The sequence below is a fragment of the Dendrobates tinctorius genome, unplaced genomic scaffold, assembly GCF_039654945.1.
Source record: "Dendrobates tinctorius isolate UK_male_01 unplaced genomic scaffold, ASM3965494v1 ptg000111l, whole genome shotgun sequence".
In the NCBI taxonomy this organism is placed as follows: Eukaryota; Metazoa; Chordata; class Amphibia; order Anura; family Dendrobatidae; genus Dendrobates; species Dendrobates tinctorius.
The window spans coordinates 30,634,572-30,653,099 of record NW_027361779.1 but is presented as its reverse complement, the minus strand read 5'-3'; positions in this window follow the sequence as shown (position 1 = coordinate 30,653,099).

Sequence of the window (18,528 nt, the reverse complement as noted above, 5' to 3'; positions counted from 1 at the left end):
TTGTTTTCTTAGCATTATTTTAGTTCTGCCAGCACTGCATTTTTTTTGTTCTTTTGACCATTTCTCATTTTCTGAAAATAAATGCACAATGAAGTGCTTGGAAATTTGAAGACGTCAGTAGTTTATAGAATAAAAGAGATTTACATTTTACTAAAAATATACGTATAAAGAGAAAAATCAGACAAACTGAAAATTTTGCAGTGGTCTCTAAATTTTTTCCAGAGCTATAGATTCCCAATATTGCATTTTGTTTAGTAAACCCAAGGTGGCAGTATAAAATAAGAAAACGTACCAGCTGGGTCAGCAAGTAATGTTATGTTCTTCTGTTTATACGTTTTTCTTGTCTTCTATTAGCTCTTTAGTATTTATTTTGCTTTTAAGAGATTCACAATTAGCGATGCTGGATCCATGCCGTTAGAAAGGTGTCCATCACAGTCCACTTTTTACTTGGCCCCTTTATCCATATCCTGAACCTTTGTAGCAGTTTCCAATATTTTTATTCAGGTTGTTAAAAGAAACTAATATTTTATGGATGCAGGCAATTTTTTTTGTCATGCCTGATCATCGTTCCACCACCTTTAGGTCTGTTTTGAGACTGGGTTCATATAAAAAAAAAATAGATCTAGCTCTGTTTCCCCTGTGCTGCACAAATAAAGCTTCACAGTATTAGAAAAAAAATAAAAATTCTTGGGTCATTTAATGTTTCATAATTAAAATTGATCATTTATAAAGATCCTATATCTTTTGCCCATTGTTCCCCTAAACGACTGTTTTGAAGTGAAACGTTATGGTATGCAAGCACACTCCTTGGTTAGACCATATAATGTGCATATAACTAAATTTAACGTTTTTTGTAGTAGAGTTTGCGGTTGCTTTTCTTGGTCTGTGGAAGAAACAGGTTTGTTTCTAGCTGCACGTTCAAATATACAAAGTATGTTCTCAGCTCTCGACACTGTGATGTGAGGTTGGAGGATGGAAAAGATTTATTCTCGGTATTGGGAGAAGTTCTGCCTAATAGAAGGAAGAATAGAATACATGCATCTCATGTCCCGTTGTCACAGTCCCTTTACACAGGCAGTGCTATGATTGACAGATGCCCATTTCCATGTCACTGTTTGTAGGGAATAATGGGTTTTGTGCAGTTTTGTACACAATGTTATGACCCATGACTACTATATGGAGAGCAGGGCTGTGAAAATGATCTAATTACCCATCGGTCCTTCTGAGCTTTGTAGGATACTGTCTTTAGTATGACCGATCAGTAAAAATTGAATCATGTAGATAGCACTTAATATTACATATGCCTCCAATTTTGTTTGTTTATTTTAAACATCCTTATTAGACCTTATTTAACTTGTACACCGCCCAAATACTTTAAACTTCTGAACCTGCTGCATTTTACTCTGCAGTGACATTCTAAAATGCCAATGCAAGAAAAACAGCTGCACAAGATTTTGCAAGAGCAGGGAGCCAGATGTCTAACACAGCCAGACTCTCCTCCCCATAGAGAAAGCAAAGATGGTTTATTACCATATCTGCCTTCCTGATCACTGTATACACTGTGCTGAACACAATATAGGAAGCACTAACAGTGCTTCTACTTCCGGACATGGCAATCATCATTGGGTGCCAGGAGTTCGCAGAGCAAGAGGCTATTCAAGCACGAGGTTGAATTTGTTCTGTAACTGGGACTTAACCACTTTCTGACATGACGTACTATCCCGTCCATGTGCCCTGGGCCTTAATGCCTATGGATAGGTTAGTACGTCATACGCGATCAGCCACGCTCTCGGGAGGAGCGCGGCTGATAGTGGCCGGGTGTCAGCTGATTATCACCAGGGCTGTGGAGTCGGAGTCGGTGCTCATTTTGGTGGAGTTGGAGTCGGTATAAAATGGACCGACTCCGACTCCTAAAATATATAATAAATTGGGTACAGTAATTCAATGCAGGATGTGCTGAATATTTTTTCATAGGAGTTTGGGAAAGTTATGAAATGTCCTATAAATGACTGTTCTATTCCTGATCTAAGGCTACATTCACACACAGCGTTTTTCCTGCGTTTTTTGAGGATACGTTTTTCAGCTGCAAAAGCTGATCATCTTTTTAAAAAACTGCATCACCTGAAAGGTTTTTGAGCTCATAGATAATGTTTTCAATAGCAAAAGCAGATTAGAAATCTGCTCTATCTATATATCCATTTATCCATAATTGTCCATCCATATCATATCTGTACCAAAAAGAATGAAAGCTGGGTAGTACACCAATATATATTCTGTTCTATCTAAATATCTTGATTATTGGATCATAAAAATGATTAAATGTCTGAGGTTCACATTGTACTACAATAAATTTTTCACTTAAATATAAGCAATATGTGTGGGAGTCGGAGTCGTGGAGTCGGAGTCGCAGGTTTGGCTTACCGACTCCACAGCCCTGATTATCACAGCTGACACCTGGCACTAAGTGCCAAGAGCGGTCACGGACCGCTCCCGGCACTTTAACCCCTGGCACACTGCAATCAAACATGATCGCAGCATTCCGGTGGCATAGAGAAGCATTGAGCAGGGAGGGGGCTCCCTGCGTGCTTCCCTCAGAACAACGTGATGTGATTACGTTCTGAGGTTCTCCCTGTCTGCAAGACCCCCTGATCCAAGATGGCCGAGGGGGCCTGCAGGGAGGTGGCTTTTCAATGCTAGCTGAGTGCAGGACCTGGGAGGCAGTGACGAAGGCTTGTCAGCTGATCTGACACAGTGCTGTGCAAAGTGTCAGATCAGCGATCTGACTTTATACAGTGATGTTCCACACTGGGACAATGTAAAGTAAAGAAAAATATAGTATGTAAAAATATTTTTTTAAAAATCCTAAATAAAGAAAATATTTTTCCAATAAATACATTGCTTTATGTAAATTAAAAAAACAATAAGTACACATATTTAGTATTGCCGTGTCCGTAATGACCCAATCTATAAAACTGTCCCACTAGTTAACCCCTTCAGTGAACACAGTAAAAAAAAGGCAAAAAACAATGCTTTATCATACCGCTGAACAAAAAGTGGAATAACACGATCAAAAAGACGGATATAAATAAACATGGTACCACTGAAACCGTCATCTTGTCCCGCCAAAAATGAGCCGCCATACAGCGTCATCAGCAAAAAAAATAAGTTATAGCTCTCAGAATAAAGCGATGCAAAAAACTTTTTTATATAAAAGTTTTCATTGTATAAAAGCTCCAAGACAAAAAAAAGATATAAATGAGGTATCGCTGTAATCGTACTAACCCGAAGAATAAAACTGCTGTGTCAATTTTACCACACGGGGAACGGTATAAACGCCCCACCCCAAAGAAATTCATGAATTGCTGGTTTTTGTTCATTCTGCCTCCCAAAAATCGTAATAAAAAGCGATCATAAAATATGTGCCCAAAAATGGTACCAATAAAAAAGTCAACTCGTCCCGCAAAAAAACATGACCTCGCATGACTCTGGGACAAAATATGGAAAAATTATAGCTCTGAAAATGTGGTGATGCAAAAACTTTTTTTGCAATAAAAAGTCTTTTAGCGTGTGACAGCTGCCAAACAAAAACCCGCTATAAATAGTAAATCATCGCCACCTTAGTTAGGGAAAAATAAAATAAAAAAAGTATTTCCATTTTCCCATTAGGTTTGGGGCTAAGGTTAGGGTTTGGATTATGGTTAGGGGTGTGTTAGAATTAGGTTTTGGTTAGGGGTGTGTTGGGGGTATGGTTGGAGTTAGAATTGGGGGGGTATCCACTGTGTAGGCACATCAGGGGCTCTCCAAACGCGACATGGCGTCCAATCTCAAATCCAGCCAATTCTGTGTTGAAAAAGCCAAACGGTGCCCCTTCCCTTCCGAGCTCTGCTGTGTTCCCAAACAGTGATTTACCGCGACATATATGGTATTGGCGTACTCGGGACAAATTGGTCAACAACTTTTGTGGTCCAATTTCTTCTGTTACCCTTGAGAAAATATCATTTTTGTGAAAAAAAATAATTTTTTATTTTTACGATTCTACGTTATAAACTTCTGTGTACTTGGGGCTTCAAAGCACTGACCACACATCTAGATAAGTTCCTTAGGGGGTCTAGTTTCCAAAATGGTGTCACTTGTGGGGGGTTTCCACTGTTTAGGCACATTAGCGGCTCGCCAAATGGGACATGGCGTCCAATCTCAATTCCAGCCAATTTTAGTTTGAAAAAGTCAAACGGCGCTCCTTCCCTTCCGAGCTCTGCCATGCGCCCAAACAGTCCAACTTTTGTGGTCCAATTTCTCCTGTTAACCTTGGTAAAATGAAAAAAATTGGATCTGAAGTACATTTTTTGTGGAAAAAAAAAGTTAAATGTTCATTTTTTTAAAAACATTCCAAAACCTACTGTCAAGCACCTGAAGGGATAATAAACTTCTTGAATGTGCTTTTGAGCACCTTCATGGGTGCAGTTTTTAGAATGGTGTCACTTTTGGGTGTTTTCTATCATATAGACTCCTCAAAGTGACTTCAAATGTCATGTCCCAAAAAAAAAAAAAAAATGGTGTTTTAAAAATGAGAAGTCACTGGTCAACTTTTAACCCTTATAACTTCCTTACAAAAAAAAATTTGGTTCCAAAATTGTGCTGATGTAAAGTAAACATGTGAATTGTTACTTAAGTTTTTTGTGTGCCATATCTGTGATTTAAGGGCATAAAATTTTCAAAATTTTCACCAAATTTCGTTTTTTTTTTTCACAAATAAACACGTTAAATGAATGAAATTTTACTACTAACATGAAGTACAATATGTCACGAGAAAAACATTGTCAGAATCACCGGGATCCATGGAAGCGTTCCAGAGTTAGTACCTCACAAAGGGACAGTGGTCAGAATTGTAAAAATTGGCCCGGTCATTTACATGCAAACCACATTTGAAGTCACTTTGAGGGGTCTATATGATAGAAAATACCCAAAAGTGATACCATTCTAAAAACTGCACCCCTGACGGTACTCAAAACCACATTCAAGACGTTTATTAACCATTCAGGTGCTTCACAGGAATTTTTTGAATGTTTAAAAAAAAAATGAACATTTACCGGTAACTTTTTCTCTTTCCCCCATGACGGCACCACGGAAAGAGAGGGATCAGCCCTCAGGAACAGGAAACCTACAGATGAAAAAGGCGGTACCTCCCACATCAGTTGGTTTCCTGTCCCTGACTGGGAACCTACAGCACATACCTGCAGTCGATGCAGGATTCTGGGGACCAAACCATTCTGATAATAGGCAGCGGGGCTCCCTGCCTCAGCTGGGTCGAGGCCTCGTGCGGGCTTCCCCCGAAGCACCACCACCGGGGTCGGCAGGCCTTGAGGGTGAGTGGGGGAGAGGCAGCGAAGATTGGACAAAGGAAGCCTGCCGATCCCAGGAAGATAGAAAAAGAGGGGGGCTGCCTCCTACAGGTAGTGGTGGCGGCCACTAAAGGAGAGCCCCCCGCCGAGCGCTGGACTCAGAAGCTGGGGGAGGCTGGCGGCCACCAGGGGCCGCAAGTCATAAGGCCTCTGCCAGACCTCAGAGCGGCCTGGTGGTGGCGGCCACTGGGAGCCGCGACATACAGGGCCTATGGAAAGGATGGCTGCGGCCACCGGGAGCCGTGGACAGGGCCTCTGCAGATGGGCGCCGGCGGCGCGCGCGTGAGCTCAGCGCGCTTGAATAAGGTGCAATGCACTGCTGGGAAATTTCGCAGTGCGCATGCGCGGGCCGCCACTTTCAGCGGGGGCGCAGGGACCTCTGGGTAAGAGGGTGGCGCCAAATTCTAAAAAAAAATTAGGCTCATATTTAAAACCCCACTAAAGGGGCGATCACCATGAGTGAAAAGCCACAGAAGGAGACGCGGCGGCGGTCCCCGAAGCAGGGGCTGAGGTAAGCGCTGGAACAGTGCCAGCATTTGCAGCGTCAGCACAACTTCCCAGCAGTGCAGCAGCAGCGGTCATGCAGGATCGCGGCGCAGCCAGACCTCCACCATGGCGGCACAGCCAGAAGTGGATTCAGCGGTGGGAATAATTCCTACACCCGAGCCGGTATCATTCCACAAGGAGGGTGAGTGATCTCCGTGAAAGCCTGCTCGCTAATGTGCGATTATTAATTTTCTCTTTTTCAGGGGCGTAAATGCACAGCCAAATCAAAACACATGGTATGTGCTATATGCACGGAGGAGCTACCCTCTACGTGGGAGAAAAAGCTCTGTGGCATGCATAGAACAGACCATACAGGAGGAATCCCTGAGGTTTGCTTTAGACCTCAAAACACTAATAAAGACCCAGGTTGAAGATGCCCTTAAGGGCGTTAGAGCCTCAAAGAAAAAACTTAAGTCCAGGCATAGATCTCCAGAGTCCAGTGTTAGTGAGTCAGGAAGCAAACTGACTCAAGTAATTCATCATCCTCCCAGTTCTCTTCATCATCCTCAGAAGGGGGATGCAGCTGCTTCCCCATTGAGGAAACGGACACCCTGGTAAAAGCAGTGAGGACAACAATGGAACTGGTAGATGAACGCCCTAAGAAAACGGCCCAAGATATAATGTTCGGTGGGCTGGAACAAAAAAAACGGAGGGCTTTCCCGGTCAAAAAAAATCCACTCCCTAATTAAACGAGAAAGGAGGACTTTTTTGTCTGGCTTTCTCCAAACACCCAAGAAGAAATACTCCTTTGACGACCTGGCCTGCTCCCTATGGAGTAGAGCACCTATATTAGACGTAGCGGTTGCAAAAGCTTCTAAAAAATTTGCCCTGCCCTTCGAAGACATGGGCACCCTGAAAGACCCAATGGATAAAAAAGCAGAAACTTTAAAAAAAAAAAATGCTTGGGAAGCTGCAGGAGGGGGCTAAAGCCAGCCATAGCAGCCACGTGCACAGCACGCACTCTAATGGTCTGGCTGGATCACTTAGATTCACAAATAAAGGAAAAAGTCCCAAGAGAAACAATGCAAAGGTCAGTTTCTGTAATGAAGGGAGCAGCAGGTTTTTTGGCGGATGCGTCAGTAGACTCGAATAGGCTGGCAGCCAGGACAGCAGCTTTTTCGAATGCCACGAGACGTGCTTTATAGCTGAAATGCTGGCCGGGAGACTTGCAGACAAAAACCAAATTGTGCGCAATCCTGTGCGAAGGGGAATTTTTATTTGGCCCAACGCTAGGCGACATCTTGGAAAATGCAGGGGACAAGAAAAAATCCTTCCCCGGGTTCCCTAGTCAAGCATATAAACGGCCCTTTCGGAACAGAAGATTCATGCAACGAAAGCCCCCAAAAGGGAACAAAGAAGGGTGGGAGAATAGAAGAAATAAAAATAAAGGCTTTATGTTGAACAAACCCCCCGACAACAAAAATCCACAATGAAGGTACTCCCCGGGTCGGGGGAAGATTATCCTGCTTTCTCCAGGCCTGGGAAAAAATATCCACGAGTTCATGGATACTAAGCATAATAAAGGAAGGCCTGAGGCTAAAATTCAATACCCTCCCAAACAACTCTTTTGTGATAACGCCCCAAAGGACATCACAGGAGAAGCTAGCTCTACAACAAGAAATCATGAATCTGAGGGAGAAGGACGTACTACAAGAAGTCCCCTACCAGGACAGGCAAAGGCTTCTACTCCCCTCTCTTCCTTCGCAGGAAGCCAGATGGATCGTACATAAATCTGAAAACACTGAACGAGTTCCTGGAAATTCAGCACTTCAAAATGGAGACAATAAAATCCTGTATAAAAATGCTTCCCCCATCTTGTTTCATAGCGGTATTAGACTTGAGAGACGCATATTACCATGTACCTATTCACAAAGAATACACAGGAAATACCTCAGGGTGGCGGTGACGATCCAGGGGGAGATAAAACATCAGTTCAGAGCCCTCCCCTTCAGGCTAGCTATTGCTCCAAGGGTATTTACAAAGGTAATGTCAGAATTAATGGCCCACTTAAGGGAGCAAAATATCCTGATCGTTCCATACCTGGACGACCTCTTAATAGTAGGCGTCACCTTTCACCACTGCAAACAACAATTGGACATGGTCTACTGAGCCTATGATGGATGCTGAATTTGCCCAAATCCAGACTTGTACCAAGTCAGGTGCAAGAGTACTTGGGGATAATACTGGACTCGACCGAACAAAAATGCTATCTTCCGCAGACAAAGATTCAAAAGATGACACTGATGGTGTCACAAATGATAGCTTCCCCAGTCACTACCCTGAGAAAAGCAATGTCTCTATTGGGGTCAATGACAGCCTGCATACCAGCAGTACAGTGGGCACAAAGCCATACTCGAGACTTACAGTGGGAAATAATAGACGCAGACCTTTCCCTACACGAGAATTTAGACAGGCAATTGGACATCTCACCAAGCACAATACATTCCTTAACATGGTGGGTGGATCCAGTCAATCTAACCAAGGGGGTTCCTTGGGCGTTACCAGCGACAAAGATCCTGACTACGGACAGAAGCCCCTGGGGGTGGGGTGCACATCTAGGCAACCAGGTGGCGCAAGGGCCCTGGACTCAGTGAAGAGAGTCAGCTTCCTCAAATATAAAGGAGCTACTGGCAATAAAGCTAGCTCTCATTCATTTTCTAGATTCACTTCGCTCCCAACATACAAGGGTCTTCTCAGACAACCAGGTAGTGGTAGCATATCCAAACCACCAGGGGGGCACCAGATCTCGAGCGCTGATGGAGGTGACAAAATCCATCTTTCACATAGCAGAACACAATCTAGAATCCCTGACAGCCATTCACATAAAAGATTTGGAAAACCGAACAGTGGACTTCTTAAGCAGAACACGCCTAAAACGGGGAGTGGGAACTCAGCCAGTCAGTCTTCAGCCAAATTGTGAAACTCTGGGGCCGGCCAGAAATAGACTTATTTGCGAACAGTCAGAACAGCAAGTTGAAATGTTCTGCTCGATCGATCCCCAGGGGGGGCCCAGTAGCTCTAAACGCCTTCACCATCCTCTGGGATTATCATCTGGCTTACGCCTTCCCTCCAATATCTCTCATCCCTTTAGTACTGAGGAAAATATGGGGGGACAAGGCGACGGTAGTGGTAATAGCGTCCTTCTGGCCACGGAGAATATGGTTCCCCTGGCTAAGAAGAATGTCCGTAACAGATCCCTGGGTTCTGCCAGAAACTCCAGACCTATCCCAGGAACCAGTATATCACCCCCATATAAAAAACTTACACATGACAGCTTGGCTTTTGAGAGGGAACTCCTAAGCAATAGGGGCTTCTCGTCAAACTTGGTTTCCACGCTACTACAAAGCAGAAAGCCAGTAACCACTAAAGCGTATGGCAAAGTATGGAAAAAATTCATGTCAGTGTCAGGCTCCGACCCAATGGGAGACATCCCAATAGACAAAATTCTGGAATTCCTACAGAAGGGGTTGGAAAAGGGGTTAGCTACCAGCACCTTAAAAGTACAGGTGGCGGCCTTGGGAGCTTTGTATAACCATGACCTAGCCAAAAAATAGATGTGTTATGAGATTTATGAGAGCCTCAAGTAGATCCAGGCCGATCCCTTTACGCACCACACCCCCCTGGGATCTAAACCTAGTGCTCAACGCACTAACCAAATCTCCCTTCGAACCCCTAGCGGAGGTTCCCTTAAAAATATTGTCCCTTAAGACCTCCCTCGTAGCCTTAACTTCTGCCCGCCGCATTAGTGATATCCAAGCTTTGTCTGCCCACTCATCCTTCAGGCAAATACTGGATGATAGGGTAATTCTTAGAATCGACCCAGCATATCTCCCCAAGGTATCGTCAGTTTCATAGGACCCAGGAAATCTCCCTACCCTCCTTCTGTCCCAATCCCAATAACAAAACAGAAGAGGTATTACACACTTTAGATGTAAAATGGTGCCTGGTCCAATACTTGTTAACCACAAGGGAGTTTAGGAAGGATAGGGCTCTGTTTGTGTTTTCAGGGTCCTCGGAAGGGTCAAAAAGCATCGAAGGCCACACTGGCGAGATGGATAAGAGAGGCCATCACCCTGTCCTACTCTTGCGGGGCGGCTATCCCGGAGGACGTAAGGGCCCATTCAACCAGGGCAGTGGCATCATCCTGGGCGGAGAAAGCCGGCGCTTCAATAGACCAGATATGTAGAGCTGCCACTTGGTCTTCCCCCTCTACATTTTTCAAACATTACCGTCTAGACTTGACCTCTTCAGATCTCACCTTTGGGAAAAGGGTTCTGGAGGCAGTGGTCCCTCCTTAGATGTACACTCTTTGTAATTCTCTCCATGGTGCCGTCATGGGGGAAAGAGAAAATCGTAGTTACTTAACGATAAAGGTATTTCTCTGATCCCATGACGGCACCCGTACATCCCCTCCCTTTCACACATAGGTGTGCACATTAGAGTGATTGAGTTAGTTAGCTTTAGTACTTAGCCACACGGTGCCTCTATTAAGCTTAATTTGATTAATTTCGGATTTTTTATAACCATTTGAGTTGCAGCTGAAAGTTCTGTGTAATGCTCTGTAAACCAACTGATGTGGGAGAGAGGTACCACATTTTTCATCTGTAGGTTTCCTGTCCCTGAGGGCGGATCCCTCTCTGTCCGTGGTGCAGTCATTTCATCAGAGAAATACCGTTATCGGTAAGTAACTACGATTTTTTTCACAAAAAATGTACTAAAGGTCCAATTTTTTTTTTATTTTACCAGAAGTAAAACCTGAGTTTTGCTACAAAATGAGGTCCTCTAAGGGGACATTAGCAATACTTGCCACCATTTATTAATTGGTGATTTTTACTTATTAACATCTATCTGCAGGTGCTTATTGTTTTTTTTAAGAAAACGTGGAGCCATTTATTGGTGATACTTTGTTAGCACTATTTAAAGAGTAATTAGTTTGTTAGAGCAATTCACCAGTTTCTTGACATCCAAATAGAGGAGCGTTTGAATGAGAAAACAAAAAAATTCTCGTTTATGATGAAATTTATTTGGAAAAACTTGAAAAAGCAAGGACCAAAAAAAGAGGTCAGCGGACAATATACATTGTTGTCTTGCAGTCCACCCATTAATGTTAACTAGATATAAACAGATCTGTAAAGTTACATGTTGGTTAGGCATGAAGGACTGCTCCCATGGACTTTGAGCGTTAATAGAAATGACAAGAAGACCTCTCATGTGGTAACAGTCTTCACATATAGCAGGGGTCCCCAACCTGTAGCTCGGGAGCCACATGTGGCTCAGTCCTATGAATTGTGGCTCGCGGGTGTCTGCCAGCTTGGTGCATTAGCTCCAGGTCTAGTAAACAGGTATGAGGAGCATATCTCAAAATGGTGTATTCTGTGAGTAGCTCTGCACAGAAGAGCAGATCTGGATGCAAATACACACGGTCAAAATTGTTAGTACCCCTCGTTTATTGACGAAAAACCCACAATGATGACAGAAATAACTTGAATCTGACAAAAGTAATTGGTGATGAGCGTGTATACTCGTTGCTCGGGTTTTCCTGAGCATGCTTGGGTGTCCTCCGAGTATTTTGGCGTGCTTGGAGATTTAGCTTTCATCGCCGTAGCTGCATGATTTGCGACTACTAGACAGCCTGAATACATGTGAGGGTTGCATGTTTGTTAGGGAATTCCCACATGTATTCAGCCTGTCTAGCAGCTGCAAATCATGCAGCTGAGGCGACGAAAACTAAATCTCCGAGCACATAATAATGAATAAAACTATGAAAATGAAAGTCAGCCATTGCTTTTCAACCATGCTTCCATGCTTTTAAAAAATAAAACTCATGAAATAGGCCTGGACAGAAATGATGGTACCCTTAACTTAATATTTTATTGCCAGGTATTTTGGCCCACTCCTCAAGAGCATACTGCTCCAGCTGTCTCGTGCTTGAAGGTTGCCTTTTTTAGACGGCATGTTTCAGCTCTTTCCAAAGATGTTCAATAGGATTTAGGTCAGGGCTAGTGATGAGCGAGTATACTCATTGCTCAGGTGGTCTCCTAGTATTTTGGTGTGCTCAGAGATTTAGCTTTCGTGGCTTCAGCTTCATGATTTGCGACTGCTAGACTGCTTGAATACATGTGTGGAATGCCTGTTTGTTAGGGAATTCCCACATGTATTCAGCCTGTCTATAAGTCACAAATCATGCTGCTGAGATGCTGAAAACAATCTCCGAGCATGCCAAAATACTCGGAGATCACCCGAGCATTCTCGGGGAGACTCGAGCAACGATGCTACTCGCCCATCACTAGTCAGGGCTCATAGAAGGCCACTTCAGACTAGTCCAATGTTTTCCCTGTCATGATTTGTAGTCTTGCCCTGTCCTGTATTTTGTATAATATGTCATTTAACTTTCCTCTGGTTCATTTGCTGTAAATTAACCATGTCTCCTTCCCCCAATACTTTGCAATGTCTTGTGATGTACCTGGACCATAATCTAATTTAGGCTTGTGTCAACAGCTAGTGGAACTTTGGCTATTGTTTTCCTAAGCAGAAGATAACCTACAATACACATCCTGTAGACTAAGTGGAGCCCTTACATTTCTAGAATCTTCTGATGGACCAAACCATTGAATAGTAGGTGTGACCCCTACCCCCCTTCAGATGGACTGATCCCAGGAGCCCTGACAATACATTCTTGCTTTAAGATCAGATGTGAGTTGGATGCTAAAAGAGAAGGACGAGGCTGTCTGAGGAAGCTTCGGCCTCTGTGTGATCGTGGTGGATTTCTGGGACTCTTAAAGGACTATGGTTTTGTGATCTGGCACAAGGATTGTCAGGAGGTGCCCCCGAATCAGTTTCCTGTGGACTTATTTTGGGACTCTGCAAATTACCTTCGTGTTGTTCCTGTTTTTTGGTCAATAAATCTGTTGGATTATTCCCAGGCCTGTTGTCCCTCCTTGCTCTGGAGAATACTCCCGTCACAAACTGGTGGCAGCGGTGGGATCAGAGCAGAAGGAATGGAGGACAACGGCCCATCAACATCTGGAACCAGCACCGCAGAGTACAAGAACTGGACTGCGGTGAACCTACAAACAAAGGCCCGTGAACTGGGAGTCAGCTACAAGGGACTCTCCAAGGAGCAGCTGATTGAGGCTTTGGAAGCAGTTCACCTGCAAGATGATGCTGAGGAAGGATCCTCACAGCAAAGAGAGGAAAGGCGGCAGTCGGAGGTAAATACCCAAAAAAGTCAGTGGGTTGTGTGGTACGAGGAGGAGATGGCCTTGCTGGGAGAAGAGGCTACCATAGAAGATAAGAGGGAGGTCATGCGCACAGCCAAGGAGAGGCAGCGCAGGATGGAGGAGAGGGCAATGCTGGAGAGGGAGATCACTTTGGAGGCAGCGAGAAGCTCCAGACAGACTGTACCCACAGCATCCCCCATGAGGGAACTCCCCAGAGTGTCCCGCAAAGACTTCAAGCCGTTTAATGAGGCTTCCGGTGACATTGAGGGCTTCTTCCTGGACTTTGAGCATCAGTGTCGATTAATGGAAGTCCCGGAAAGGGAGCGCGTCCGACATCTTGTGGGGCTCTTAGAGGGTGGAGCTGCCGCAGCCTATAGAGCTATGGACCCTCGGTTGAACTGTGAGTATGCGGAGATTAAACAGACTATTCTAGAACATTATGCTGTGACCCCAGACACTTACAGGACTCAGTTCCGTACTTTAGCCTGTGATGAGGAAGTGTCCTTCAAGATGTATGCTCACAAACTCAAACATATATGTCATCGCTGGCTGGAGGCAGAGGAGGCCATAACCTGGGAAACGTTCCTGCAGGTCATCCTAAAAGAGCAGTTTTATTTTAAGTGCCCCGCTGAGATACGGGAATGGGTGCGTGAAAGGAGACCAGCAACAGTGGAGGAAGCTGCAGCTCTAGCTGATGAGGCTCTCACCATCAAGCCTCAGTGGAAAAAATTACTACTCAGGGAGAAAAACACTACCAGCCCCCCAACGCTGGCGGCCCCTGGTCCTTCTGCCTCCAATATTCACCATCCCACTAGACCATCAACTCATGGTGACCTTCGTGTGACTGTGCCTCGCATTACTCCTGCTCCACCTTTGGGACTACGACGTGGAGGAAGAATCCCAGAGCGCAGATGCTATGGATGTGGGCAGCCCGGGCATATGCAATTCCAATGTCCAGGTGTACGGAGGCAGAACACCTACAGACCGCCTTTGCCTGTTCATTACCTACAGACCCCCTCACCTGGAGAAGAGAGAGATTCAGTGCCTGATGACTTGCCAAGTGACTCTGATATCCTGGCTTCCCTACCAGGAGTCTATGGGGTGCGAGCCCCAGCCACCTGTTCTTCTGATCTTCAGCACAAACATCTACAGGAGGTCGTGCTGGATGGTCAAAAAGTTGTTGGCTTCCGTGACACTGGGGCTTTTCTCACCATAGCCGATCCCCGAGTAATTCAACCAGAAGCAATTCAAAAGGGACCAGGAATTGCCATTGAATTGGCTGGAGGTACCCAGAGATATATTCCAAGAGCGAGTGTGACCCTGGATTATGGCTTTGGGGCCAAACAATGCATGGTCGGTGTGATGAGCGGCCTCCCTGCAGACGTTCTTCTAGGAAATGATGTGGGGAATCTTCATTGCCACTTTGTCGGTGCGGTAACCCGAAGTCAAGCCAAGAGAGCAGCAAATGTGGACGTGTACAACCCATCCATGGAAATGAGGCCACCAGAACCGCCGTCACAGCCGGTGAGTGATTCTTCTTGTGGGGATAATATGAATGTTACCTGGGATAAAGTTCAGTTTAGACAAGAAGTGGAGACTGACCCCACCCTAGCTAGTTTTAGAGCTCGAGCTGAAATAGGGCAGCTAGGGGAGAATGGAGAAAGAATTATCAGAGAAAATGGACTTCTGTATCGGGTTACCAATGCCGACTCCCTAGATAAGCCCTGGACTTATAGCAAACAGCTGATTGTTCCTCAGAAATACAGAATTCCCCTATTACACCTTGCTCATGATATTCCTACTGCTGGCCATCAAGGCAAAACCCGCACCGAGAGGCGATTGACTCAATCTTTCTATTGGCCTGGGATTTCCCAAGCAGTGGCGCATTTCTGCCGAACTTGCGACATATGTCAGCGTAGAGGGCGACCCGGAGATCACCCAAAGGCACCCCTGCAACCGCTCCCTATAATAGAAGAACCCTTTCAAAGAGTAGCTGTTGATATCATTGGACCTCTGGCTAAACCAAGTAAATCTGGAAAGCAGTACATTCTCACTGTTGTGGACTATGCCACCCGATATCCAGAAGCGGTGGCCTTGTCAAGTATTTCTGCAGCCAAGGTGGCCGAGGCCCTGGTTACCATTTTCACCAGAGTAGGATTTCCCAGTGAGATCTTGTCGGACCAAGGCTCCCAGTTCATGTCAGAGCTGGTCCAGTGTCTGTGGCGCACCTGTGGAGTACGAGCGATCCGCACGACCCCGTATCATCCCCAAACAAATGGACTTTGTGAACGATTTAATGGCACTCTGAAGAATATGCTGAGGGCCTTCACTGACAGAGATTCAAACTGGGAGAAGTACCTACCCCATCTCTTGTTTGCCTATCGGGAAGTTCCCCAGGAGTCCACTGGGTTCTCCCCCTTTGAACTACTCTATGGAAGAAAGGTCCGAGGACCCTTAACCCTGCTCAAGGAATACTGGGAGGGGCAAGTTGAAGATACAGGGGCCCCTGTTGTCCCTTATGTCCTAAAGCTGCGAGAAACCCTGGCCCAACTTGCTAGTTTTGCCCAGAGTCATGTGCGGATGGCTCAAACCAGACAGAAGACATGGTATGACCGTAAAGCACGCTACCGGGAGTTTGTAGAAGGACAACAGGTCTTAATGATTGTTCCCCATCGGCAGAATAAACTGCAGACAACATGGGAGGGTCCCTTCCGGGTTCTCAGAAAACTGAATGACACCAATTACCTTCTTGCTTTAGATGATCAGGGGCTAAGACAAAAGACTGTCCATGTGAATATGATTAAGGAGTACCATGACCGGACCCTTCCAATGATGGCAAGCTGTCGGCTAGCTTCAGAGGACGGTCAAGAGGATGAGGACTCCCTACCTGATCTCGTGGAAGCAGCGAGAGCCCCATCCACTGTGGAACAGGTTCCTCTGGGAGATCACCTGGATTCCTTACAGAAAAACCAGATGCTGGGAGTGCTTCAACAGAGACGTGCTGCTTTCTCATCCCAACCAGGTCGAACCACCGTCACCCAACATCATGTGGACACTCAGGGCATCCGTCCCATACAACAGGCTCCTTACCGGGTACCTGAATCAGTTCGAAACACCATGCAGCACGAACTGGAGGAGATGCTACAGCTTGGGGTAATCCAGGCCTCCCATAGCCCTTGGGCCTCTCCTGTGGTGTTAGTACCCAAGAAGGATGGGAGTACTCGATTTTGTGTGGACTATCGACGACTAAACGACCATACCATCAGTGATCCTTACCCAATGCCTCGTATTGACGAACTTCTAGACCGACTGGCTGGATCCCGATATGTCACTATCTTTGATCTCAGTAAGGGATACTGGCAAATCCCTCTGACGGAGGAGGGGAGAGAACGGTCCGCTTTTATAACCCCCTTTGGTCTGTATGAATTCCTAAATATGCCCTTTGGAATGAAGAATGCCCCGGCCACCTTCCAGAGAATGGTGGACCAGATCCTCCGGGGATGTGGTGACTTTGCTTGTGCCTACTTGGATGATATCGCCATCTTCAGCCAGACGTGGGTGGAACATCTGAACCAAGTAGCCGTTATTCTTGACCTGCTTCTTGCAGCAGGCCTAACCATTCGACCAGATAAATGCCAATTGGGGATGGGTGAAGTCCAGTGCCTAGGGCATAGAGTAGGAGGAGGGAAGCTCCGTCCCGAACCTGCCAAAATCCAGGCTATTAGAGACTGGCCTGTACCCCAAACTAAGAAACAAGTTATGGCTTTTTTGGGCACTGCCAGTTATTACCGAAAATTTGTTTCTCATTTCAGCACTGTGGCCAAGCCTCTTACCGACCTGACCAAGAAAACGATGCCCCGGCTGGTGATCTGGACTCCAGCCTGTGATGAGGCTTTTAACCAGCTGAAGGACGCTCTGGTCTGTGACCCTGTTCTGGCTGCTCCAGATTACAAGAGGAGATTCATTGTGCAGACGGACGCCTCTGCTTATGGACTGGGAGCTGTCCTCAGCCAGGTGAATGCAGCTGGGGACGAGCACCCCATTGCCTACCTCAGTCGGAAACTGCTGGACCGAGAAGTGGCCTATGCAACTGTTGAAAAAGAATGTCTGGCTGTAGTGTGGGCCCTTAGGAAACTAAGGCCGTATCTGTATGGACGAGAATTCACTGTGGTTACTGATCACAATCCCCTCACCTGGCTGAACAGAGTCTCTGGGGACAATGGACGCTTACTACGATGGAGCCTGGCACTGCAGCCCTATAACTTTACCATACAGTATAGAAGAGGCAGCCAACACCAAAATGCAGATGGACTGTCCAGGCAAGAGGAGCCCTGAGTCCTGTCAGCCATGCCTGTGTGTACTTAACCAGTGACCGGTAGAGGTCCCTAGTACGTACACAAATTGGGAGGGGAAGGGATTGTCATGATTTGTAGTCTTGCCCTGTCCTGTATTTTGTATAATATGTCATTTAACTTTCCTCTGGTTCACTTGCTGTAAATTAACCATGTCTCCTTCCCCCAATACTTTGCAATGTCTTGTGATGTACCTGGACCATAATCTAATTTAGGCTTGTGTCAACAGCTAGTGGAACTTTGGCTATTGTTTTCCTAAGCAGAAGATAACCTACAATACACATCCTGTAGACTAAGTGGAGCCCTTACATTTCTAGAATCTTCTGATGGACCAAACCATTGAATAGTTGGTGTGACCCCCTACCCCCCTTCAGATGGACTGATCCCAGGAGCCCTGACAATACATTCTTGCTTTAAGATCAGATGTGAGTTGGATGCTAAAAGAGAAGGACGAGGCTGTCTGAGGAAGCTTCGGCCTCTGTGTGATCGTGGTGGATTTCTGGGACTCTTAAAGGACTATGGTTTTGTGATCTGGCACAAGGATTGTCGGGAGGTGCCCCCGAATCAGTTTCCTGTGGACTTATTTTGGGACTCTGCAAATTACCTTCGTGTTGTTCCTGTTTTTTGGTCAATAAATCTGTTGGATTATTCCCAGGCCTGTTGTCCCTCCTTGCTCTGGAGAATACTCCCGTCACATTCCCCTTAGCCATTCTTGGGTGTTTTTAGCTGTGTTTTGGGTCATTATCCTGTTGCAAGACCCATGACCTGCGACTGAGACCAAGCTTTCTGACACTGGGCATCACATTTCTCTCTAGAATACCTTGATAGTCTTGAGATTTCTTTGTACCCTGCCCAGATTCTAGACACCCTGTGTGAGATGCAGCAAAGCAGCCCCAGAACATAAGAGCCTCCTTCATGTTTCACAGGAGGGACAGTGTTCTTTTCTTGATATGCTTCATTTTTCCATCTGTGAACATAGTGCTGATGTGCCTTGCCAAAAAGTTCCATTTT